Source organism: Triturus cristatus, chromosome 11 (assembly GCF_964204655.1).
Source record: "Triturus cristatus chromosome 11, aTriCri1.1, whole genome shotgun sequence".
NCBI classification, from domain to species: Eukaryota; Metazoa; Chordata; class Amphibia; order Caudata; family Salamandridae; genus Triturus; species Triturus cristatus.
In genome coordinates, this window is record NC_140594.1 from 92,510,565 (window position 1) to 92,536,517 (window position 25,953).

A 25,953-nucleotide genomic window follows, 5' to 3' on the forward strand; every position below is an offset into this window, starting at 1 on the left:
CCTTTTATTCCTTTTTACACTGTTCTACTGTTATTGTGCTCTTTTTTGCCTTCTGTATCCTCCGCCCACTCTACCCTCTAACTTTCACGATGCAGCGTCCCCTGCGGCCCGCCCCCCTGCTCGCCCATTCGCCGCCCTGCTCCCGCTTCCCAGCTGCACCTCCCTCCCACCTCCCCTTATATGGCAGCCGCTGCGTGGTGAGGAGAGCAACCCTTGACCCTGTTTACAGGCAGGGCGCTCCCCACATTGCACTGCACTACCTGTGTGTCTGTGTCCCTGAGCCCGCTGCTGCCGTTTGCTGTAAGTTCGAGACCCCCCTCCACCCGCAGGCTACCACGTGCGCCTCCTCCATGGTGGCCAGTGGTAGGCCGTAAGCTCTTTGCGCTTGCTCTGCCCCTTTTTTCCCTGTTGTGACTGTGCTTCTGCCCTTGTATTGTCATTAGTTGCCCTCGTATTGTTAATAGTTGTATTTCGCCTTTTATTCCTTTTTACACTGTTGTACTGATATTGTGCTCTTTTTTGCCTGCTGTATCCTTCGCCCGCTCTGCCCTCTTACTTTCCCGCCGCAGCGTCACCTGTGGCCACGCCCCTCTGCTCGCCCATTTGCCGACCCGCTCCCGCCTCCCACCTGCTCCTCCCTCCCACCTCCCCTTATATGGCGGCTGCTGCGCTGTGAGGAGAGTGACCCTTGACCCTGTTTACAGGCCGGTTGCTCCCCATGCCGCACAGCACCACCTGTGTGTCTGTGTCCCTGAGCCCGCTGCTGCCGCTTGCTGTAAATTCGAGGACCTCCTCCACCCGCAGGCTACCACCTGCGCCTTATCCCTGGTGGCCGGTGGTAGGCCGTAACATCTTTGCGCTTGCTCTGCCCCTTTTTCCCTGTCGTGACTGTGCTTCTGCCCTTGTATTGTCATTAGTTGCCCTCGTATTGTTAATAGTTGTATTTCGTCTTTTATTCCTTTTTACACTGTTGTACTGATATTGTGCTCTTTTTTGCCTGCTGTATCCTTCGCCCGCTCTGCCCTCTTACTTTCCCGCCGCAGCGTCCCCTGTGGCCACGCCCCCCTGCTCGCCCATTCGCCGACCCGCTCCCGCCTCCCATCTGCTCCTCCCTCCCACCTCCCCTTATATGGCGGCCGCTGCGCTGTGAGGAGAGTGACCCTTGACCCTGTTTACAGGCCGGTCGCTCCCCATGCCGCACAGCACCACCTGTGTGTCTGTGTCCCTGAGCCCGCTGCTGCCGCTTGCTGTAAATTCGAGGACCTCCTCCACCCGCAGGCTACCACCTGCGCCTCATCCCTGGTGGCCGGTGGTAGGCCGTAACATCTTTGCGCTCGCTCTGCCCCTTTTTCCCTGTCGTGACTGTGCTTCTGCCCTCGTATTGTCATTTGTTGCCCTCGTATTGTTATTAGTTGTTTTTCGCCTCTTATTCCTTTTTACACTGTTGTACTGTTATTGTGCCCTTTTTTCCCTTCTGTATCCTCCCCCCGCTCTACCCTCTCGCTTTCCCGCTGCTGTGTCCCCTGCAGCCCCACCCCCCTGCTCACCCATTTGCCACACCGCTCCCGCCTCCCAGCTGCTCCTCCCTCTCACTTCCCCTTATATGGCGGCCGCTGCGCGGCCATGCGGCAGGCACTCCGAAGGCACTCCTAAGGCATGCCCGTATGCGCCCATCTGCGCCTGGACTGCGCCCAGCGCCGGACCCCCTGGCCCCCTTGAAACCCACACCGAACAATGCCACTACATCGCCAGCATCCTCCACGCACACAACACCGGACTACCGCACACCTGCTTCCTGGCTGCCCTAAAGCACATCAAAGGACCCTTCTCCTGCCAGAGCTGCAGCTTCACCAGCCTCCGAGCTGCCAAACCGCCCACTGTGACAGGACACATCCACCTCAGATGCATACTACTGAACACCCGCTCTGCACGCAAACATGCCGTCGAACTCTGGGACTTGCTCGGCACATCCTTCCCAGATGTCGCCTTCCTGACAGAGACCTGGATGAACGCCTCCTCTGCACCCGACATCGCCATAGCCATCCTGGACGGCTACAGGATCACCCGCAGGGACCACTCCAATGGAGTAGGAGGTGGAATCGCCATCGTCCACAAGAACACCCTCAGGGTCATGACCAGCACTGATGACACCCTCAGCACCGCCGAACACCTGCATTTCCAGATCCACACTGAGCCCAACACCACCCTCAGTGGAACTCTCGTCTACAGACCCCCCGGACCCCGGCCTCAGTTCAGTGACTCCATCGCCGACTTCATCAGCATGCACACCCTTGCTTCCACAGACTACATCCTCCTCAGAGACCTGAACTTCCAGCTCGAGAACAACAACGACACCAACTCGACCACCCTGATTGAAAACATCGCCAACCTCGGTCACAGACAGCTCATCACAACACCCACCCACTCTGCCGGCCACACACTTGACCCCATCTTCTCCGCAAGTTCCCACATCACCTTCAGCCACACCACCGAACTCCTCTGGACCGACCGTCGCTGCATCCACTTTAACTTCCAGAAACCCACCACGCCCCACCGCACTCAACAGATCCCCCGCCGCAGCTGGAGCAAAATCACCGAAGACCAGCTAAATACCACCCTTGCCTGAAGTCTACCCGCCAACCCCACCAACGCTGACACCGCCGTCCACAACCTCAGGCGCTGGATCGACGACTGTGCCAACACACTCGCCCCAATCAAGAAATCCTTCAACAGACATACTAACAAGAAAGCCAGCTGGTTCACCGCGGATCTCCAGGCCTCCAAGCACACCTGCCGAAAACTAGAGAAGAAATGGCACATCGAACAGACACCGGACAGCTACGCAGCCCACATGAACGTCATCTACAAAAAAGGACATTAATTGATTTATCCTAAAGTATACGGAAAAGAAGTCTGTAAGCCAAAATTCATCTTCCTCCCCTCTTCTCTGATTGGTGAAAGTTAACAGGATTAGCCAGGCTTCTTTGATGAAGTGAAAGAGGCTCACCCAGAGAGAGCCTATTTGGTAGAGAGAATTCTGCTACACAGAATGCGTGAGATGGAGGGGTGTGGGGGTCGTAAAGCACGAAGCGTGCTTAGATTTCCGCCATAATTAATTTTGAAGGAATAGTTCTTTCTGAGAGAGGATTATGTCACACTTTAGAGGAAGTGGTCATGCTCTGGGGTATTGCCCTGCACCTCATTGGACAGGAGTGCTCTCCTGCTTGACTCCAAAGAACACTGAAGAAATATGTGAAAGGAGCAGAGCCTCTCAGATCTGCTGCCTGAAACTACGAGAAGAAGGCTTGCCAAGCTGGAAACTTGATTTGCACTATCAGGCGTTGCATTCTGACTGACTGCGTCTTCTGCATTTTCTGAAACTACAGACCTTTGGATGTACCTTGCTTCAACAAGAATAAAGAGTGGACTCTCTGCAAGCTTCAGGTCAACTGATTCCACCTGAACCATCACCACCAAGGAGCCCCTTCCTGGATTACGTCCAGTTGATTTGTAAGGGTTTTGTTCAGATGCATTGTAGGAACTGTAATCCCAAACTTTCAAGGACTATCTTGGTACTTACAGATCCTGGGATTGTGTTTTGCATACTTTGAACCCTCAATAGAAACTTCACAAAGAAGTTCCAGATGTTTGAAAAAGTTTGAAGCAACTTTGTGAAAAAGCTCCATTAGGAGACTGACTTAACTGCGAGAGCCTAGCCGGTGACCTTCAACCATGAGCCGGCCTGCCCTGCTGGTTCAACTCACTGAAAAGCTGTGGCAGTCTGACTTTCAGAGTTTGACCAGGAGCTTCCTAGAAAGCAAGATGGTGAAGCCTCACCAAATCTAGACTGGTGAAGCACATCGAGGGACCCTGGCAGAAAAAGGTCCAGACAAGATTCCAAGTCAGAGGGTATAATCTCAACAGAATCATAGTATGATGGATTTCCGACCAGAGTTCCATTGCGTTCGGCCTGAAATTTGGATTTTGTCCCAGATGTCCCAGAGTGGCGCCATAGTTTTCCAGGTGCTTTATTGTGCTAAATCTTGATTAATTCATATCTCCAGTTCCCTACATTGGATGTTTGTAATTTTGTTGTTATTTCAAAGATACACATATTTCCTATTTTTATAAATTGATGTGGGATTTTCATTGTGTGTTGCGTCTTAATTATTCAATGAATTGTTTTTTTAAAGTTCTTTTTATTAAACCACTGCATCATACACGAATACAAACAATGCATATGAATACCTTAGTCTGGCAGTAGTGGACAGAAGGAACAGTGGAGTTTCAATCAACAAATAATTAACCTTATCTGTCTCCACTCACACTGGGGGTAGGCGCCCTCTGTGTCTACCCTCCCTTCCAGACCCCGCACCCTTAAGTTCTCTATTCCTCCCATGGGATCCAGATCTTCTCCCATTTCTTTGGACATCCTCTGCTCTGGTACACTACTTTCTCAGATCGCAAGCACCAGTCTAAATCTTGTTTTCAATCTCTGATCTTTGGGGGATCAGCAGCGCCCCATGTCCTAGTGATGTTCCATTTTGCCACTGCTGATGACAACATCAGCCAAGCCTTGGTACGTTTAGGCTATGTTGTCTCCCAAGTTACTCCCAACAGATGCCACCTTGCTTCCATTGGAACTTGTTGACCCACTACTGTAGCCATTATCCGGGCCAGTCCAATCCAGTAACTCTGAATTTTGGGGCATGCCCAGAGAATATGGAAAAAGGTGCCCACCTCCCCGCAGCTCCTAGCGCACTGGCCAGAGTCCATATTGGAGCATCTGGGATGCGTACTTCCTATGTAGGATTTAGAGTTGAATCAGTCTAAACTGAGTTCATAAAGCACTTTCTCTAGGGCTCTGTAGAGCCTCCGCCCAGTCGTCATACTCCAGTAAACCAACACCTGTCTCACGTGCCTCCCTCAGGGTGCCCAAATTATCCGGCAAGTTGTTCCATATCTTCCAGTATGTAAGAGAGATGGACTTGTCTCCTAGAGGGTCAAGTAGCAATCTGTCTTCTAGCGTGGACCAGTCGGGCAACAGTCCTCCCTCCGGTATATGGCACCGTAAGGCATGTCTCAAATGCAGACCCTGAAACCGTTCTCCTTCAGCCATCTAATATTCTGTCTGAAGCTCTTAAAATGTAATCATTGTCCCCTTCCGCCAAACCTCTCCTAGGCAGTCTATCCCAATAAGGCCCCAGCTACGAAAGCTCTGCTGCTGATAGATCCAGAGTTTGTTATTCAAGGTCATACCTGTATCCTGCTTTCCTGGGTTTTGGCACGTCTCATATCTCACAGTAGGACTTGGCACGGTGGGTCACATTAGATTAGAATGTTTCACGGAGGCACATGGTGGGCAGTGCTTTACAAAGAAACTAGTTGCCACATGTACAAAAAAACTCTGGGGTCGTAAATCATACAGCTCTCAAAAACACAAGATTTACTATCGCAAAAGAGTGTTTTTGTAGGTATCATTGTACTTTTGGAAGTTGGAAAAGTCTTTAATGTCTGTCTGACTCACAAAACTGATGTGTTCTACTTATTACAAAATTGTGATTAGGAGAAGTGAAACGGAAAACTCCTCTTCACAGCATGTAGTGATGGTACGCACCAGAAGTGTATGACTAGAATTGCTGTTGCAAACCATTTATCATGTAAGAACAAACTATTTGGGTTTGTATCTGATACTCGATGGACACAAGGAACTGAACATCCAATGCCAGCAGAAGGGCTCAAGAAGTGACGACCAAAACGACGCTTGGGAGTAAGAAGGTCTCCACTACAGTACATAATCCTTGTAAATGAAAGATAGCACATAATACTTTTTGACCATTAACACTATGATCACAGGAATGAATGAGTTCTGCTCCTTCCTGGAAAGTTTCTGACCTCTATTTTGCCTCTTTCTGCTTGTTTAACCCCTCTTCCTGCTGTTTCTCTCTTCCTGCTACATCCCTCCTGGCTCTGTTTCTCTCCTCTCACATCTCCCTCCTGCCTCCACCCAGTGCCCCGCCCTCCCCCCAGGACCCACTTACTGGAGGCCTCAGGGCGACCCCATTGAACAGGTCCTCATGCCAGCTCCCCTTGCAACAGTTTTCCTGTCCAGCTTGCCTCTGCTGCATTCAGCCTGTGCCCCTTCTCCTCGTTTTCCTCCTCATTTTTCTGCCTTCTTTTCTGATAATTTTCAAATCATTTGTACCTTTTTCTACTTGGTTCTGGCCTTTATTATGCCTCTTTCTGCTTGTTTCTGACCTTTATTTTGTCTTTCTGCTTGTTTCTTCCCTCTTCCTGCTGTTTTCCTCCTCCCACCATCTAGCGCCTCGCCCTCCCCCAAGGACACCTAAAACTCAAGACCTGGCTCTTCGACGGAGACTGCACATCCGCAGTGCCCAGATTCCCCTAGGGGTGACAGTGCCACCCTTTACAAATGCTGATTGATTGATTGATTGATTGATTGATTGATTGATTGATTGATTGATTGATTGATTGATTGATTGATCCAAGATGCAGCATAGGGCCATCAGGGAGACAGATGGTAAAGGGTATGGCTCTAAGAGCATAGAGCAAGCAGCAGTAACTGCAAAGGAGAAAGTGAGAGGAGCATAGCTGATATGCAGTCAAAGCAGACCGCTGATTATCAGATGGAGTTGTGATTTAAATGCTCGTCACTGAATCTGCTGTGGCCTTTGGGTCACAACATCTTTTTCATGCTTCGGTCCAGAAGAGGCCTCACCCCAGCGGAGATCCGCATGACTATTGTTGGAGTGGTGGATAGACGAATGCTGTAGAAAACCTCCCCTTACAACAAAGGCAAGGACAGGATCATCCACAGGGAATGGCCTCATCTAAATGGCATCATTTGAACCATGCTGGTCCCACAGTGTCACACGGATTTGCTCCCCAGATGGATGGTCGTGCCTTACAAAGCTGCTTGCGATGGGGTAGGGGATGGTGAGTTCCTTAAATCAGAATCCTTAATCTGGACCAGGTGTAGCCTCATAATCTGCCCCATGTATGCAGGGGGAGGCCTACCTCTGCCTTTCTCCTGACTTGTTTGTGCGACAGTCTCGGTTTGGTGATGGTAGCGTAGGTAGCCCACTCCTGCTTCAGGGGCTGGTCCATGCTCGGCACTGAATGCCATTTTTAAGGAGGTCGGTGCAACTAGGATGCAGAGAGTTGGGTGGTGTGCATTTCACTCTTGCTGTCAAATGAGATGGGTTGTATTCACTTGAAATTCTGTACCTTGTAAGACACGTGCAACAATGATAGTTAATTCTGGACTTAGTAGAGAGAGGAGTAAGCAGACCAGCACTCCTTACTCTGCTCAACTTGACCTAATTGGGGCGGTGAGGCGCACAAGTAAATCAGCAAACATGACATGAAAGGTTTATATTACATGAATGCACAATGAGCATTTTGCAATCATAGCGCCTCATTCTCCTAATCCTCGATTCCGATTTTTGTAGCAGAAACCACCAAAAGTGCAAGTAGGTGAAATACTGATCCCACAGTGAGTGGTAAATAACACAGGTTAAATAACATTGATTATGTTTTTTTTCCTTATACTACAGAATCAGTATTTACTGCATGTGTAAATTATGAACATGGTATTTATTGCATAAATAGCACATGCACAAACACGAGGGAGTACCCATTTTCAGGCATTGAACGTTCCTACAGAATAATTAATTAGTAGAGAACAGAAACAGCCAGAGCAACATCCAAAAATATCTCAGGATTCCCCGAAAGTACAACAACTGCTTCCTGTGTGCAAGTATGCTAAGTACTGTAGCGAGTTGCCAATCACTGGCACTAATGCATGGCAGCAAGTTATGGGTAGAAATAATTAGGACCATCCTCAGTATGTCTGGAGTGGAAGACGTGAAAGAATGTCACGAGGTCAGAGGAATCCAAGGTAAGAGACCTGAAAGTTGCAATTGAAGTACATGTGGTTGTTAAAAAGTTGACTTGGCTGAGAGTTTTGATGATTGTGAACAGTGACTATCTGATAAACAAATTCACGTTGAATCATATATGTGATATCATGGGGGTCTACCAACTCTCTAAAGGTAGTGCTGACATATTTTGAAACTGGACTATAACAATCATAATGCATTGCAATCTTGATGATGAAGGGTTGATAGTTCTCCCCTATACGTCGAGAATGATGTGTTACAACCAATGTTGCTTCTCCACAGGATCATGGCATTGAAGGTTTTCAGAGCACCTAACACAGCAGTGCTATGTACACAACTCCTCAACACATAATATTTGCACATTAATAATATACTTCAGTTTAAGATTGGGGCACTCTTGCTCCTGTCTCCGTGAGACCACCAGATGTACAGAAGTGTAGTCACTCCTTAAACTTTCAGGAAATTCTTCCAACCTCCTTTTGATTGGAGGCTTCTTAAGGTGGTATTTTCCACTGGTTTTCAATGACCTGTCATATTTGCAATTGAGTGTCATATACCACATGTCTTATTATTCTTTTGCGTGTGGTAAATATCACATGCAGTAAATATCATATGCTTTATATAGCACACATGGACGGCATACATGCTGTATTTAATGTGTACAAAATATCATATGCAATTATTAACTCTTGATCAGATGATTCAATAAATTCATGTGTTTTTTACTCAGGCATGTGGTAATTAGCACTATACCTAACTCATTACCAGGACTCTGGTGTTGAGGGGAGCAGGGCGGACATTCCGAGGGGTAGGTGCAGTTACGGTTATAGGATTTTTGGGGCCTCAGGCAGAAAGAAAATGTGACAAGGTCTCCTTAATTTACATGCTATGTGACATCATAGGAAATGACATCATAGCCAGAACCATCAGTTAAGTATTGATCCGCTGACATCATTGAAGCATCTAAGCAAGAAGTAATGTTCCTGGTGTGTATATTAGTAAAACAATAAAAATCTGAATAATAATGCTAATAAAATTACTATAGATATCTTAAAGTTCTATTATTTCTATTAATCACACTGGGTGGGAAATATTGTCCTAAGTCTGTCCTATGTCTATCCAAATACAGGCTCTGAGGTACTTCCTTCCTTTTGGATAAAAAAAGTTTTTAAAAATGGACACCTTGTACAAAAAACCAACGCGCACCGTTAATTTGAGAAGCTTTTTATCTCCAAATTGTCATTTTGAGGAGATTTAGCTGCTTCTTGAGGAGAAAATCTTCCCTGGTTGCAGCAGTGGTTGATTACACTCACTCGCTATCACATATGCCACAAAAAGTGCCGGAAGTAGCGGGCACGTCCTACAGGTGTGTTAGTGGCTGCAAAATCTCGCGGGCAGCTAGCAAATCTTGTGGCACTAGTGAATGGCTAAAAGATTCTCGTGGGCCCTCAAGTACGTCTGGCAAGTCGCTCCCATGAGACAACATTTCGAATGTGCCAACAAAAAAATGGTAACTCCGCATTTTCCACAGAATGTGGAGTTGCTGAATTCTGCAAACTCTGAGAGCGGAGCGGAGTTACTTAAACCCCCAGGCATACACTAAATCATATTTGTGTTTGGAGTGGGACTGTGAATACGGGAGCATGAGACCCACAGATTGTTCAACAGCATTATTCATCAGGAGAAAGAATGTTGCTACATCTTAGAGCTGCTGGAACCACGTCGCCCTGCTGGGTGAGAAGCCATTATCAAGGAAGTTAAGACCAATTGTCCTGAGCCTGGAGCACCAGCCTACTGCCTCTCTGTCAATACCAGTGGATCTTGTGAGGAAGTGGTGAGCACCTGGAGGGAGGGAGGCCAAGTGGGGTTCATGGTGAGTGGATCCTGGTGAGCAAAGTATGAGAAGCCCGTCTATTTGAGATTGCTGCAGGAGTTTAGGCTGCCAACACAATCTTGCCAAAGTCAGCAACCCGGTATCACTAGGAGGTGTGCCACCATGTAGTGTAGGTCATCGCCCATATGAGCCTGAAAGTTAGTGACACATTTAAAGGGGTGAAATTCAAAGAACGCTAATCTCAGACCGGGAAACCTGAGAGAAAGCTCGTTTGACTTAAAATTTCTTCATGGCGCACCACCCACAAACCAATGGTTCTGTGGAGCAATTCAACACTCAAGAGCATGATGGGAACTCTGCCACAGAACCTGAGGAGGAAGTGGGATCTTCTGCCATGTTTCTTGTTTACCTACATAGAGATTCCACTGCAGGTGGCAGGGTCAGTCCCTCTGAATGTCTGTATGGGCACCCACTGAAGGACTCCACTCAGTGTAGTCAGGGAAGCATGGGGAGGAACCTCAGAGTCTCCACAGACCCCTATGGTGGGCATCTGATTGGCCTCAGGAATTTGATGGTACAATACATAAGTCAGAAGACAAAAACATTTCTGACATGCCAAGCCCTTATGAGGTCTGGTATGAACAGAAAGCTAAGCTGACTGGGTATCATAATGGTCAGGAGGTGTTGGTGCTGAAGCCTATTTGTCGTGGATCTTTGGAAGTCAAATCGTGTGGGTCATTCAAAGTATTCCAGAAGACCTCTGAGGTCAACTACTTAGTGGACACAGGAATCACAAGGGAACCACAGAAGGTGTTTCATGTGAACAGACTGAAGCTCTTCCTTCAACAAATCTACACAGTGAATATCATGGCCATGGCAGAGGAACTTGGAAAAGTCAGTGGGACTCCTTCTGACCTATAGCATGGAAACTTAAAGGAGAGCACTGTGGGATGGTTTCAGTTAGTGCCTGGTTTGATGCCTGGGCAGCAGAGAGAGTGTAGATCTGTGCTAGGTCAGTTCTGGGAATCTTTAGGGATTGAGTTGCCAAGACATTTGACCAGGTGGTCATTGTGAGAATGTGTAGTTCTTATTCTAGTTGTGTGGTATTAGTACCAATGCAAGATCTACTGACTTGTAGTTTTGTGAGGACAACAGAGTTCTCAGTGAGGTAACCAAGACCGATGCCCATCGAATCCAGAGAGTGGATAACCTTGTGGATCAGTTAAGTGCTGAAAAGTATTGGAGCACCTTTCATTTGAAGAGTGGGTACTTGCACCTTAGCACATGTGACAAGGAGAAGATTGCTTCTCTATTGCAGAAAGGTTATGCCAGTTTATATTAATGCCCTTTAGGTTGCAGAATGCTCCTGCCACTTTCAGAGCCTAGGACACCATGTTCTTGCAAGGCTAGAGGAGTTATGTGTGTCCTTCCTGGATGGCACTGCGATGTTTAGCATTTAATGTCAGGGCCACCTGAGACACCTAGGCCAGGTGTTGGCTATGATACAGGAGGCAAAACTGACCATCAAGGTGACTCAGCATCAGGTTACGCAGTCTTCTGTAGTCTTCTTTGGACATGAGGTGGTGTAAGAAGACATAGTATTAGTTGAGGGGGGTGAGTACCCTTCTCATGTAATAACCCCTCTGAACCTGACAGAATTTGCAGGTTGGGGCTGTGGGTATTCTTTTGGACATTACAGTGTCAATTCCTGCTTGAGAGGCCCACTGGAGTTTTATATTTAACACTCTGGGCACAGTTCATGGGCAAATCTCAGCTGACACCTGGGAAAAGGCCCTTCCTTTTCCCCCTCCACCAGGCAGGCTTCAATCACAGTGGGCCTCTTTTTGACATAACCGTGTCAAATCCTGCTGTAGTTTAAAATCCTGCTTGACAGGTCTGCTTGGGTTTTACATATAACACTTGGGGTGCACTTCAAGAGGTGGGAACAGAATGCCAAACAATTCTTGTGTATCCACTGTCTGGTGGCTGGAAAACCCTGTTTCTTTCTATCAGACTTCTGTCTCTGATGCTGCCATGGTACAACTAATTACCACAAACTAGATTTTGGTGTTATTGTGATAATAATTAGGCCTGGGCTAAATTTCCGTTCCGGTCGCGGAAATTGCGATAATTTGACATTTTCGCGTTCCGCGGAGAGCGCGAAAATGTCAAAATTTCCGCATTCCGCAGCTTAGCGATAATTTGTTTCTTGCTCGCGCTGTAAAATAATACATTTTCGCATGCGCGCAATCGCCTTACCTGAATCCCCGCGTTCGCCGACAAGTTTTCCCAATCCGGTCGCGTTCTCCACGAGATGTTGGATTGTTGGTAGCCATTTGCGCTGTCTCGCGACAATTCGCGCCCGCAGTAATGTCATTGGTCGTGCGATCACGTCTTTCTTCTCGCGATCATGCACCGCGAGAAGACTGAAAACAAGATGGCCGCGCCCGCGAGCAACCACATGGGTAAGTTGGCGAGCCGCGACCACGCAGAAAATACCCCGAACAGGCAGGAAAAAAACTTCCGCATCTTCGCGATATTTCTGCTTGTTTGCGGAGATTTTTAACATTTTCGCGATAATTTGCGAAAGTCACTTTCGCAAATTCCGCCCACCCCTAATAATAATCCAGAACTTGTAAAGCACAGCAAATCACCTGTGAGGTTCACAATGCGCTGAACAGTAGGCATGGGGAGATTTTGTGATTTACCCAGAAAGATGTTGAGCCGATGCGAGTGCTGAGACTCGAACCTGGTTCCCCGGCTCCAAAGTTAGCATGTCAGGCCATTACGCCATATCTTCTCCCCTGTTGTGCTATATCCTCTCCTAATACATGGGCAGACACTAGGATTATCATAGTAGCCTACCCCCCCCCCCCACACACACACACACCCCTAGCCCTTAGAGCCCAAGCTTAGTGTGACCGGAGACTTTTTTCATCATGAAAATAGCCAAAATTGGTTCGATTGGCCCCGCGAACTTCCAGTGGTTTAATAAAATCAAGCTGGTTGAGTCACATGTATTTCCATTATGAGAGGAATTACAGGTTCAGTAGTAACTCTATATATAGGTGAGTCAAACAGAATTTGAACACAAAATTTAGAAAAGTAAAAATATTGGAGAATAATTGCCCCTTGCTAGTTTTCTATGAATACACTGATTTTTCTGATTTTGAAATCTGACCGATCCTGACAATTTGTTTTATTCTAATAGAAATGGAATCACCATTGTCAAACATATCCAGGAAGCTACAATCACAGAAAGAGACACAACACTTGGAAAGAAGATTTTTATTGTATCACAAATACCTATTCTGGAAGCAGCTACTAAAGCTAGTGTACGAGGTTCCAGATCAGCATTCTATAAATCATCTTTAAAAATATATACATATCATGGGTCTGAATTTGTCAAAATTAGCTGGACTATGGAACATCCGCTTACGAGCATCGGCATGCCGCAGCAGCTGTCCTCAGCGAGTTTTAAACTCAAGCGGAGGTGACGGCTACGTTTCTGTGAACCTTGCATCATTTACTTTGCAGACACAATGCTGAATGCCACTAAGTGAAGTTATACATTATCCCCTGGACTGCCAGCCCTGCCACTCACATCCGAGGTGGGCGCGGGGTGCAGTGCGCGCTGCAAAGTAGAGACGACCAGCAGCGGCTCTTCCTCGGTTTGTTCCCCCGGGATAGGATGTTTACCCAAAGTAAAGATGCTTTCATGACGCAGAGAAATGGCATAATCGCGGGCATAATCGTAAAGAGATATGCTGGAAATGACACTAGATTATTATAAAGCAAATTTGCACTTCGTGTTCCCCTTTGTGGCAGCATTGAGGTGGCCCTGTCTTTGGAAATATTGTGCGTACCCGGAGGCAGGCGCGCAACACCCATTGGACTCGAAGGGCTTCAGCCCCCCCCCCCCCCCCCCCCCCCCCGTCGTGTGTGCAGCCCGGGATGAGACAGCTTCCCGGGCAGCACACTGCCGCAGCCGAGCACTTCACAGGTCTTTAAAAGACCATTTGCATGTTAATGAGGCCTCGCTGTTGTTTCACCCCTTCTACGAGCCCTTGCAGCTCCATTCTGCCTATTGCTAAAAGTTTCAGCCCCCCCCCCCCGAAATTTTTTCTTGCCCCCCCCCCCCCCCGAAATTTGGCTCTAGTTGCGCCTCTGCCCGGAGGCCAGCATGAGCCATGGCTGCTGTCAAATAATATCTCACGCTGTTTTGGGAAGGGATGATGGAAGCTAAGATGCTAAACTCAGAGTCAGTGAAGGGTGATGTCAAGAGACTTCAAGGCAGTGAGGACCACAGCTTTGGAACTGTGCATCCCCTGCGGTCAGTGACGCACCTGAGATGCAGAGGCGCCAGGCTGCGGCTGCAGTCATTCTGGCTGAGCAGCAGGATGCCACAGGGTGACTGCGCCCACACACAGATCTTGTCTCAGTTCCCCATAGATCCGAGTCACTGTGATCTTCGATGTTATCCAAGGAGCGCAGTAATAGTCACCATCGTCCTCCAGCTTGACACTGGTGATGACCAGACTCCAGCTGTTTCCAGCGGTGTCAGGGGTCACAGAGAATCTATCAGGGATCCCCGATCCTCTGCCCTGGTCACTGCTGGTGTAGTATTGGTAAACAAACACTGGCACACCGCCACGCTTCTGCTGCAGCCAGCGTACTCTGTAGCTGCCAACTTTGTACCCAGAGGACAGAGTGCAGGGGAGTCGAGCGGTCCCTCCTGGGGAGACAGACATTGACGGCGGCTGAGAGAGCTGCTGGGAGCTGCAAACTGAGCGCAAAACACAAGATCGTTAATGAACCCGGTAGGCAAAAAGCAAAAGAATAACAGCAAAGACTGACCATTCTACGAAATATAGAAAACGTGCTGAAATGTTATCTTACATGGGACAAAGAATGCGCTGAACAGAAGGAGGAGAGCACAACGCGCCATAGTGAGAGCACTGATGCCCGGGAGAGCACTGATGTCTCCTGCAGAGAGATCTCTAGGGGACCCTCTGACACACTCTTAACCCCTGCAGGGCTGGGAACGAGCCCGTGGCATGCAAATCTGGTCACCGCTCATTGGCAGCGCAAAGACTAATCAAAAGAGGTAATGGGGCTAACACCGGAAGTGGGCGCAGCAACCAGACAATGCGGTCATTCCCTTTCCGGCTTGTCCTCCGACCAGTCAATGTTGTCCTTCCTGGCAGTCAGTTTTACATGACCTTCGTCAGAAAAGAGTTCCCCTTTGTTATACTTCATAAGCAGAACCAAACCACATACACTCAGAATCTTAGTCACATCACCAGAACATAACATCAACACATCAACACCATCAAGGGTCAAGTGCTCAATCAATACACAGATATTTTATTAAAATACAAAAAACACAATAAAAACAAGCATTTACAATGCAATGGTCTCGGCATTGGTAAAGTTAGAGCTATTGGCATTGTTATTTACAATGTCAATAGCTTAATCACTCTCAAATGCGAGACCTATTGCATTTGCACCCACACACAGAGCCACTTGAGATGAACAAAATGAGAACAACATTTTGAGGTAATATAATATACTACCATATAATATGATACGCACAGTGGAAATTGCTATTTATAGCGTTTTCACGTCTCAAAGAGCTAAAAGCAACTTTTTCAAAGAGATAGCAATGGGGCTTCCGCTTTTTAATGTTCCGGTAAAACAAATCAATTTATTTACTTTTTTTTTAAATTAAAGTAATTACCTTTAATACCATACTTGACAAAGAAGAGATGATGCGTGGTGCCTGCATTTTTAAAAATAGAATAAGCACGTTTCTCAAAATTAAGCTTCAGAGGAACGTCCTTTGGATGTAGTAACATTGGGCGGACAGAATGTTTTTTGTGTGAATCGAGGACAAATTTGTATATGACATATTAAAGCAAAATAGGGGAGAGGGAGAAAGTGGTCTGGGAAGAAGGTGAAATAACGCCAGTGATCACTGCCGATATACATATTTTCTATATAGGGTGCTTTGGCTGAATGCGCTACAAATGACAGGTGGTTCATATTTTTTAATGTCATGAATGACCATTTCAAGAGTTCATGCTACGCACTAAATTGTCTTCCTGCGATTGGTTGCAGATTTGACAGCGAAAGCTCCTGGTCATGGTATTTGTTTGTTTCCGAAGGACTCAAATCTCTGATGGCACTGATCTGCGCAGCAGGCACGCAGACCCACCGGTCTGCTTTCCGCAGTGAACAGGAATATAATCACCCAGCAAACTGTTTGCTTACTTTATGGGGTAGGTGGCTTACTTTATGGGATAGGTGGGGATGAAAGGCTGAGCAGTACCACCCGGGATCGACCCTTTACAGACCAATCTCGTCAGCAAGTAAGTGAACCCACTGAGCTAACTTACAGCTACCTTACAGGGCCAGCTGGTCATGAGACCAAGCCTGGAGCAAGGGGCACAGGGTGATAGGCCGCACTCACCCCGGGGTGTCGTTTCATCTGCCTCCCCAGCGCGGAGAGCTTCTGGAGAATGTTCATGGTGTCTGGTGCCGGGTATCTTTCGTGTGGGTGCAACAGGCCTGTGGCCTCAGAGGAGGGGGGATGAGGAGGGCGCTGCCGGGCCTGCCTGCCTCCCTCCGAAGGAAGCAAGGCGGCTGGTGGGTGGATGTATCTGTGGAGTGCAGGGCCAGCTTAAGATAAAGAGACCTCCTTTCAGATGAGTGCATGGAGCCCCCTTATGGGCCACTTTTTCTGGTTGACATATGTTACGCAAACACGAATAAAATGTATAAACATTTGTGGAAATGTGGATTTCCCTGATCAGTTATGTCCCCTATCTTGGACCCCAACGGTTCTATATGCATGTTACAAGTACATGTATGTTCCCTCCAGTTCCAGTTTCGAAGACGCAAACACATGTGCGTCCACCGTTAACATGTCCTCTGTCAGATCCGCCATGAATGGGCTGGATATTCGATTCCTAAGTATGAAAGGCCACCGACTTTATATGGCTAAGTTACTCCATTTTTACAGTTCAGGCAAGTAGGCCCGATTCTGTCCTCAAAGCCTTTCCCTGCTCTCTGCCTCTGACAGCTTCAGCTTGAGCCTGCATCTGTGACCATGAACTTTGTCTCATTCTCTGTGCGGCCCACGAAGCCTGACATCAGCCTATTCTCTGCCAAGAGCTGTATTTCACCTTCGAATTATCTGCTTCCCCCTCAGCCGATGCATTCCTGCCTAGTAGCTTAAGTAAACATTCCTCCAGTTACCAAGCAAAAGGCCCGGTTTCTCTGCCCTCATGCAAGTAATTCATAGCCCTGTCACCATGGAATATTCCCATCCCCTCGCATTCAGTGTAGACACTTAGACGCTTGTACACACACACACAGTCAGTATAGAATAGATTCTGTCCGAGAGCCCTTCCCTTGTGGATAACACAGTTCTTTAAACATAGGATATTAGATATGATTTGGGATTAGGTTGACATAACCCCAGACTTTTGTCTCCACATGTAGAGCTAAATGTCAAGTCCCTTTCACCCCCTAGTTGCACGTCAATTACACGTCATGCTGCTGAGCGCGCATCTCTGCCAAGTATTTCTGCTGACATTGCGAAATCATCTCCAGGTATCCACCCACACATGACAATTTACCCCTTATCATCAAGTGGACGCCCACATGGACGCCCACCTTCACGCCTACTTACACGCCCACATGCTCTTATCTCATTCTCTCTTGCTCTCTTGCTTACGTACAATTGAGAAATGTATATATACTGTACTCTGTGAATAATGTTTTGAGAATATCGAGAATACTTTTCAGCCCCGTCCAGATCCTTTTTGGTGATGGAGATATTCTCCCTTTGACTCGAGTTATTGGAATAAAGCCCTTTATGAATCTGATACCACAGACTCAGCCTCTTGCTTTATGCATGATCCTATTGATAATATTTAAAAGTCTGAGAGCGTGATATTTTATTTACCACAGAATGGCGCCCGAACAGTTTAATCTCTTTCCCCACACGCCGGAGATGAAGGTCCTGTTTTGCCCCCTTCCATAGCCGTGATGGACTTCAAGCGTGCACGTCGCGGGTTTTTCCCGCCAACTCCCTCAGGCCACCGAAGGGGACAGACTGCGACAAGGCATCCATACGAGGCGGTGAGGAACGCAGATTGTCTACCCAGAGCCCACCTGCGAGAGAGCTGCGTCTGAGGTATACAGAGGCCCACCAGGTTTTCAAAGTCCCGATGTCCAGAGGGTCCGATGTCCGCAGTCGTCGAGTCCAGTCCATTCTCTGAGGCCTTCCGTTTCAAGGAGCTACTCGGTGAGTACCATCGCCGGGGAGGCGTGTTGACGCGCACATAGGTTGTGCCGGTCAAGACGGATTTGGGTACACAAATCCGGTCTGCACTGTTTAGCAGTGTATATGTACTGTTTAGCAGTATATCAAGTATTCCGAAGTATTCAGTTATTGTCAAGAATTCAGCGTGGTGATTAGTTAGGCAGACTGTCATCATTGTCGGTCGTTGTTAAAATGTTTAATGTTTAATGTTTAAAGTGTTCAAATATTGTGGTATGAATGATTGTTCATTGTTCACTGTTCATTATTGTGTTTTTTTCGTATTAAGTGAGTTCAAGAGTAAGTATCAGATCAGTTGTCAATATGCCGCTCTTCTCGAAGTTAAGACAGATTACTACCAGAAAAGGGGTGCTTGAAGAAGCAGTTCCTATTCCTCCTAGGGACACTACAGGACATTTTATTTTTCACAAGCATGGCTTAGACGCCATATTATTCCTTGATCTATGGGTGGACTACACCAAAGAGTTACCAGAAAGTCAGAGATGGCCCGTAGCTGGGACCTGGGATGCCGAATGTATCATGAAAGTCGAAGAAGAGTTGTGGAAGAGGAAAGCTAGACAGTCACAGAAAGACGCTGTTGAATTATGGCGTAAAGAATAGCATAGACGCACAGAGTAAGCGCTCAGAAAAGAAGAGAAAAGTAGGGAGGATTCAGACAAAGCCCGAGAAAACGTGTTAGTTGAGGAAGGTATACGAGTAAAAGATGGACAACGAAACACTCTTATGAAAGAGAAAATGTAGACCAGCTTGGAAGGATGCCATTGAGTTTTTGGCGCAAGGAGTGACGTAGAAGGACAGAGTAAGTGTTTCACGAAGCAGAGAGGAGTGGACTGGAGTCTGGAAAAGCCAAGGATGAGATGTTACAGGAGGAATTTTGAGCTGGTAAAATGAGCGCAGGCTGACAGAAAAAGAAATACTGACGTTGCTGGTATTTATCCCGTCCTTTCAGAGGACCTAGCAAGAGTGGCCCCAGTAAAAAGACCAGTTATAATACATATATTAATTACATAGTAGCCCAAAGGTTCTTGAGCCCCCCACCAAATGAACAGCGCATAGCTGGTGTTTACATGGTCCAACATTTAACTACGTTGTCAATAGGAAATTGAGAGGGGTGCAGCTAGAGAAGGAGCAACTCCTGTGATTTGATGACACCCCTAATGTACAAAGTGTTAACGAAAAATAATTAGTGACAAGTTTAGCTTGGAAAAAGAATTGTGGGTATTTCGAATTTGCAAATTTTTCATGAATACAGGTTTGTGTTCTTGATGGTCCAGTGAGCCAATGTGCTGGGTCAAGTCGGTAAGATTATGACCCCCTGAGTGCAAATTGTATGTAAAAATAATTTTTCAATTGAGCGAATTATTGCAGTTTTTATGGAATTGAGTAGTCTTTTTGTCTTTGACAGCTTCAGAGTGAGGAGAAGGTGGGGGCTGTGTAGAGCAGAATGTGATACAGAAATCGGAGACAGATTCTGACCTTGTAGCCAGTGTAGGTGGGGGCCGATGAGAGGAGCAGAACAGGGCACTGCTTAGAAGGCTTCTCTGACATCGCATCTGTGTAATGCCTGCAGCTGGAGAGCCTTGGGGCCAGGAGTAGGAAAAACAAAAAAAAGATGGCTGGCAGCCCAGGCTCAGGCCGCGCTGAGGGGCTATTTTTAACTTCTCTGATAAGACAGGGCAGCTGAGAAATGTAAGTCGAGAAAGATTCCCTTGTTCTATTCTGTGCAAAACAAGTGCCCCGAGGAAATGTCTATGGAGAAGATTTGTTTTATTTTTTAGCAATTGTTATATTGCTTCTGGTCAGAAAGTAAAATGTTGCTCTTGCTTGGAATTTTAAGGGCTATGTGCCTATATAAAAACGATTTTCAAATTCAGACATTTTTGAATTGTGGCCACAAGCTGCCACCAGTTGCATTGGATAAATGATCCAGTGGTTACGGGTCTGTGAGGAAAGATGTGAGATGCATCTTCGACTAGGACATGAGGGTACATTGTGTACAAAGAAGCATAGCACATTTTTATAAAAAAAAAAAAAAAAAAAAAAAAGAGACAGGTTCGTGTGTTCGTCATTTTTTGATTATTGTTGCTGATCCTGTGTGTCAGACTTGACGCGGTCATCATTGGGATGACCCACTGCCAGATGGGGTTGTATAGGGCAGGTAAATAAGTTATTGATTATAAGCCTGACAAATTAAGCAGGCCAGAATGTTCGCATCTGAGCTGTAGGTACTGTAATTACGCATCGCTGCTCATTTATATATGTTAGTGTAATTATCCATGCTTTCTGTGCCCGGTATACTGATGGCTTGGCACAATTACTAAATTTCACAGACATGATATTACCATTATCATGCTGTCAAAATAGCAGACAACACGTTATCAGTGTATGTCTAATTGGTGTTGGAGATGAATGAAACAAAAGAAAAAGGCTATGCAAGACTAAAATATTTTTCACATAACTGCCTTTCTCTTATAGACAGGCAGCCTCGGTCATATGTTTCCAGATTGGACATTAAGGAACAATTATGATCTGTGCACTCGCATTTTAACTCTTGAAAGGCCTGTTTTAAATAGGGACTGCCACCACAGAGGGACATATGAGGCCCGGTATTTAGGGTAATGAGAAAATATCTGACAGGATTTCCTTTTTAAAGTTTGCTTTAGTAAGCTCATTCTTGTGAGTGGTGGCCCCAAAAGTTGACTTGTTTTTGAATTAGGCTATTTATTGTATAGGTGGAAATTATTGCACATTGACTGATTTCTTTAGCAGATAAATTATTAATTATCAACATTAACAACTGTTCTTAAACTTGGTTTTCCGAATATTTAGGTAATTTAGCATTCCTATTAGGGCCTCCTAGCATTAATATTGACTTCAGGTTGGTGTAGGTTCATGTAATAGGGACATTTGCATATGAGATGTCATTTGGCTAGCTTATGAGCTAACACAATGAGGTTTGTACATTAATTTGAAGGATTTCTCGCCGTTTCACATACGCTGTGTATCTCCTATAATTTTGCTTACGCCCAGTAGCTACACACAGGGATTAATAGTATTGTCAAGACACAGGGTGGCCCCTGAGGAGGTTCGCTTCCCGCTAGCCCCTTAAGAAATTAAGCCCCTTAGAAATTAGCCCCCTTAGAAATTAAGCCAAGGAAATAGGTATGGTGTTTTCCCCTTTTTCTCATGTTTTATTGTGATCTTTCAGGGGAATTAGTCCAAGCCCCTAATACAGCTTCTACTAAAGTCCTCCCTTGGACACAAGAACACACTGTGGCATTTGAAGAATTAAAGAGAGCTTTATGTCAAGCACCAGTTTTAGCAAACCCTGATTACAACAAATCGTTTATGTTTTTGTGACAGAGCGGGATGGAACAGCACTATCTGTCCTAACACAAGATCATGCAGGAAAACACGAGCCCTGTGCTTATCTTTCTAGTACATTAGACCCAGTAGCACAGGCTTTGCCTGCGTGCCTAAATCAGTTGCAGTAACGGCCTTAGCCATAAGACAAAGTGACTCGATAGTGCTGGGCCACCCTCTGACAGTACAAGTACCACACGCAGTAGAGGTTCTCTTGAACCGGACACAAACACAACACCTGACTGTAGCTAGACTGACGGATTATGAGCTGACGTTATTTCAACCACACATAGAGATCAGACGATGCAACATACTGAATCCCGCTACCCTTTTGCCCTCCAGTACAGAAAGCGTTTCACCACACAACTGTGTTGAAGTAATACATACCGTGACTAAACCAAGACAAGACTTGACAGATGTTGCACTCCCAGACCCCGAGCTAACACTATATGTTGACGGCTCATGCATGAGGACAGGGGCGGGAGAATTAGTGGCAGCATATGCAGTGACTGCTGATACTGTAATAATAGAGACTAAAAGAATAGACATATTGTCAGCACAAGCAGCAGAGCTCATCGCCCTGACACAAGCGTGCATAAGAGCTAAGCACCTGAGAGTAAACATTTACACCGATTTTGTGGAGAGAAAGAGGTTTCTTGACCTCTCATGGGGCCAAGATACAGCATGGCCCCCTTATTCAAGCCCTACTGGAAGCAATACATTTACCAACAGCCATAGCTATCCTAAAATGTAAAGCACATACTAGAGCCACAGATACCATTTCCCAAGGCAATGATCTGGCAGACCGAACTGCTAAACAGACAGCTCAGACCCCACTAGACATGACAAAATCACAGATACTATCACTGTCCAAAGCCATGACAGTTAGGGATCCTTCCAAGGATGTACAAGACATACAGACACATGCTACTATGGACGAATTAAAGAAATGGTCGGAACAAGGAGGGGTACTGACTGATCAGGGTTGGATGAATAAGGGCAAATTCGATGGTACAAGTGATTATAAATACCGCACATAGTCCTGCACACTTAGGAGAGAAAGCAATGATAGATAGCTTACAGAATATATGGTTCAACAAGCACCTGCGTGCAGCAGCGAAACAAAAGGTCAGAACATGTATGATCTGTTGCCAATTCAATGCAGGTAAAGGCATTCCGATGGAACAAGGTGGATTCCATCCACCTGACCACCCTTTTGAAGTGCTCCAAATGGATTATATCCAAATAAACAGATGTAGAGGTTACAAATATGTCCTGGTACTAATGAAGCAGGTGTCCCTTCTGTTAGGGTATACCTGGAAATTCCATTGTGTGCGACATCCTGAAGCAGCAGGCCTTGTAGAAAGACATAATCAGACATTAAAATTTGCGCAGACAAAGGTATAGATTGGATGGTAGCCCTGCCGGTTGCCCTCTTTTACATGCGAATAGTAGCTCATTCTAGAACAGGCTTATCTCCCTATGAAGTGGTCTTTGGTAGACCACCAAATATGTGGGGCACTACAATGCCTAAAAGATTACTTATGTTGACAGTAACATGCTGACAGATTACCTGGCTTCCTTGATGTCTGCACTACTCTCTTGTTGTTCGCAGGTTGCTGCCGCCTTCCCTGACAACACCCAGGTCAAAGAATACTCCATCGCTCCTGGATGACAGGCGCCGAAGTCAGTGCTCTGGACCACGGGGACAGCCGTTAAAGTCAAAGTGCACCTTCACCACTCTTTTACAAAGGAAAAAAAACTTTGAACTTGGATTTTGAACAACATTTTCTAGAGGAGAATGCCCAGAAGTTTCCACAAAGCTAAACCTTGATTCAAAAAGTCAGAACCCGTTTGATCAATTAAGTCCACTAGGTGGTGAAGCGGTTGAACATGTATTCTGGCTCGCATAAGATCTTGGACAATAACATAAAGCAAAAATAAGAGAGTTAGATAAGAAGCAAATAGATGTATAGTGACTGTAATTTTTCAATATCTTAAGAGCATCACGATAATATGTATCAGCTTAATACTACATGCTATTTTTCCTCCTATTGCCTCACTTTTACACTCCTCCACTAATGATACCATAAAGCACACATTTAGTGATCTGCCATCCTATGAGCTATCATATCGACTTGCCTTACGCAACAATACCTTTATTCAGATGCTGCACCATTCACATCAGACTAGCAATACTACAGACTGCTGGGTCTGTGGCCGACTCCCCCCCTATCAGAACTATAAGGGAGTTTTGCCCCTTTATTCTCTATCCGTTCACACACAATGGCTCCTGTGGAGCATGGTTTAGTTTGATTAATTCCCTAGATTCGAATTCCGCAGTTTATCAAGACAACTGGGTATGGGGAAACCTGAACTTAGTTTTGCTTAAAGTCTGCTACCCTAACAAGGAGGGACTTCCCAAAAGAACAGGAACTGATCTAAGAAATGAAGTATATGGATTAGGTAATTTTACACTTAACCTCATGATCCTGAACGTTGAATCTGAAGCTACACCAATCTTGCCCGCCATGTCCGTATTCCCAGTAAAAGAGGAATTATGTATAAGAAAGAATGGCTCCATACACATGGGCCATAGTAAATGCACCACTGTAATAAAATTCAGTGATCAAGGCAAGTCTACATTTAGAGCTTCTCGTCATTCCTACTTTATATGTGGCCAGACCGCATATATACGCTTACCTCTAGATTGGGATGGTACCTGTTACATAGCATTCCTCCTACCACCTGTTTTCCTAACTCCTCCTGATTCTCATAGAAATACTCATTTAGTACACAATATACAGCAGAGAGATCTCCCAATTGTCAATTACACTGAAACAGCATGGGAAAAAATACACAGATTTCAATAAAGGTTTCTTTCCCTATATAGGTACAGTTACCAATAGTAAGCTGATACGTAGATTAACCAGAACCCTTGAAGCAGTAGTGAACAAAACTATTTCCGCCTTAGGCAATTTAACAGAAGAGCAGTCTGCTATGCGGATTGTTGTGCTTCAAAATAGTCTTGTCCTTGACGTTATCCTGGCCGATAGGGGCGGAGCTTGTAGGGTCATCGGATCAAGCCATTGCATTTTTCATACCAGAAAATTCGCCATCTGTATATAAAGCCATAACTCGCCTTCATAAGATTGTAAGCCAGATACACCAGAATCCAGGCACCTGGACTTGGTCCGGTTGGTTTTGGAGTGTATTATCTACCTTTGGATGGAGGGTCCTATCCTTCCTAGGTATTGGCCTTCTCATACTATTCAGTTGCTGTCTATGCCTGCAATGTGGACCAGCGATTTGTGGTCTGTGTGCCACATCGTGTATTCCACATCAAGGTTTTCGCTCAAGATCCCGGAAGAAGAAAGAAGAAGAAATGATGCTCCATGAGCAAATCGATGGATTAATGAAGATTGATGTTTCTTGACGGGCAAGTAGGGGACAAGGAGGGAATGTGGAAATGTGGATTTCCCTGATCAGTTATGTCCCCTATCTTGGACCCCAACGGTTCTATATGCATGTTACAAGTACATGTATGTTCCCTCCAGTTCCAGTTTCGAAGACGCAAACACATGTGCGTCCACCGTTAACATGTCCTCTGTCAGATCCGCCATGAATGGGCTGGATATTCGATTCCTAAGTATGAAAGGCCACCGACTTTATATGGCTAAGTTACTCCATTTTTACAGTTCAGGCAAGTAGGCCCGATTCTGTCCTCAAAGCCTTTCCCTGCTCTCTGCCTCTGACAGCTTCAGCTTGAGCCTGCATCTGTGACCATGAACTTTGTCTCATTCTCTGTGCGGCCCACGAAGCCTGACATCAGCCTATTCTCTGCCAAGAGCTGTATTTCACCTTCGAATTATCTGCTTCCCCCTCAGCCGATGCATTCCTGCCTAGTAGCTTAAGTAAACATTCCTCCAGTTACCAAGCAAAAGGCCCGGTTTCTCTGCCCTCATGCAAGTAATTCATAGCCCTGTCACCATGGAATATTCCCATCCCCTCGCATTCAGTGTAGACACTTAGACGCTTGTACACACACACACAGTCAGTATAGAATAGATTCTGTCCGAGAGCCCTTCCCTTGTGGATAACACAGTTCTTTAAACATAGGATATTAGATATGATTTGGGATTAGGTTGACATAACCCCAGACTTTTGTCTCCACATGTAGAGCTAAATGTCAAGTCCCTTTCACCCCCTAGTTGCACGTCAATTACACGTCATGCTGCTGAGCGCGCATCTCTGCCAAGTATTTCTGCTGACATTGCGAAATCATCTCCAGGTATCCACCCACACATGACAATTTACCCCTTATCATCAAGTGGACGCCCACATGGACGCCCACCTTCACGCCTACTTACACGCCCACATGCTCTTATCTCATTCTCTCTTGCTCTCTTGCTTACGTACAATTGAGAAATGTATATATACTGTACTCTGTGAATAATGTTTTGAGAATATCGAGAATACTTTTC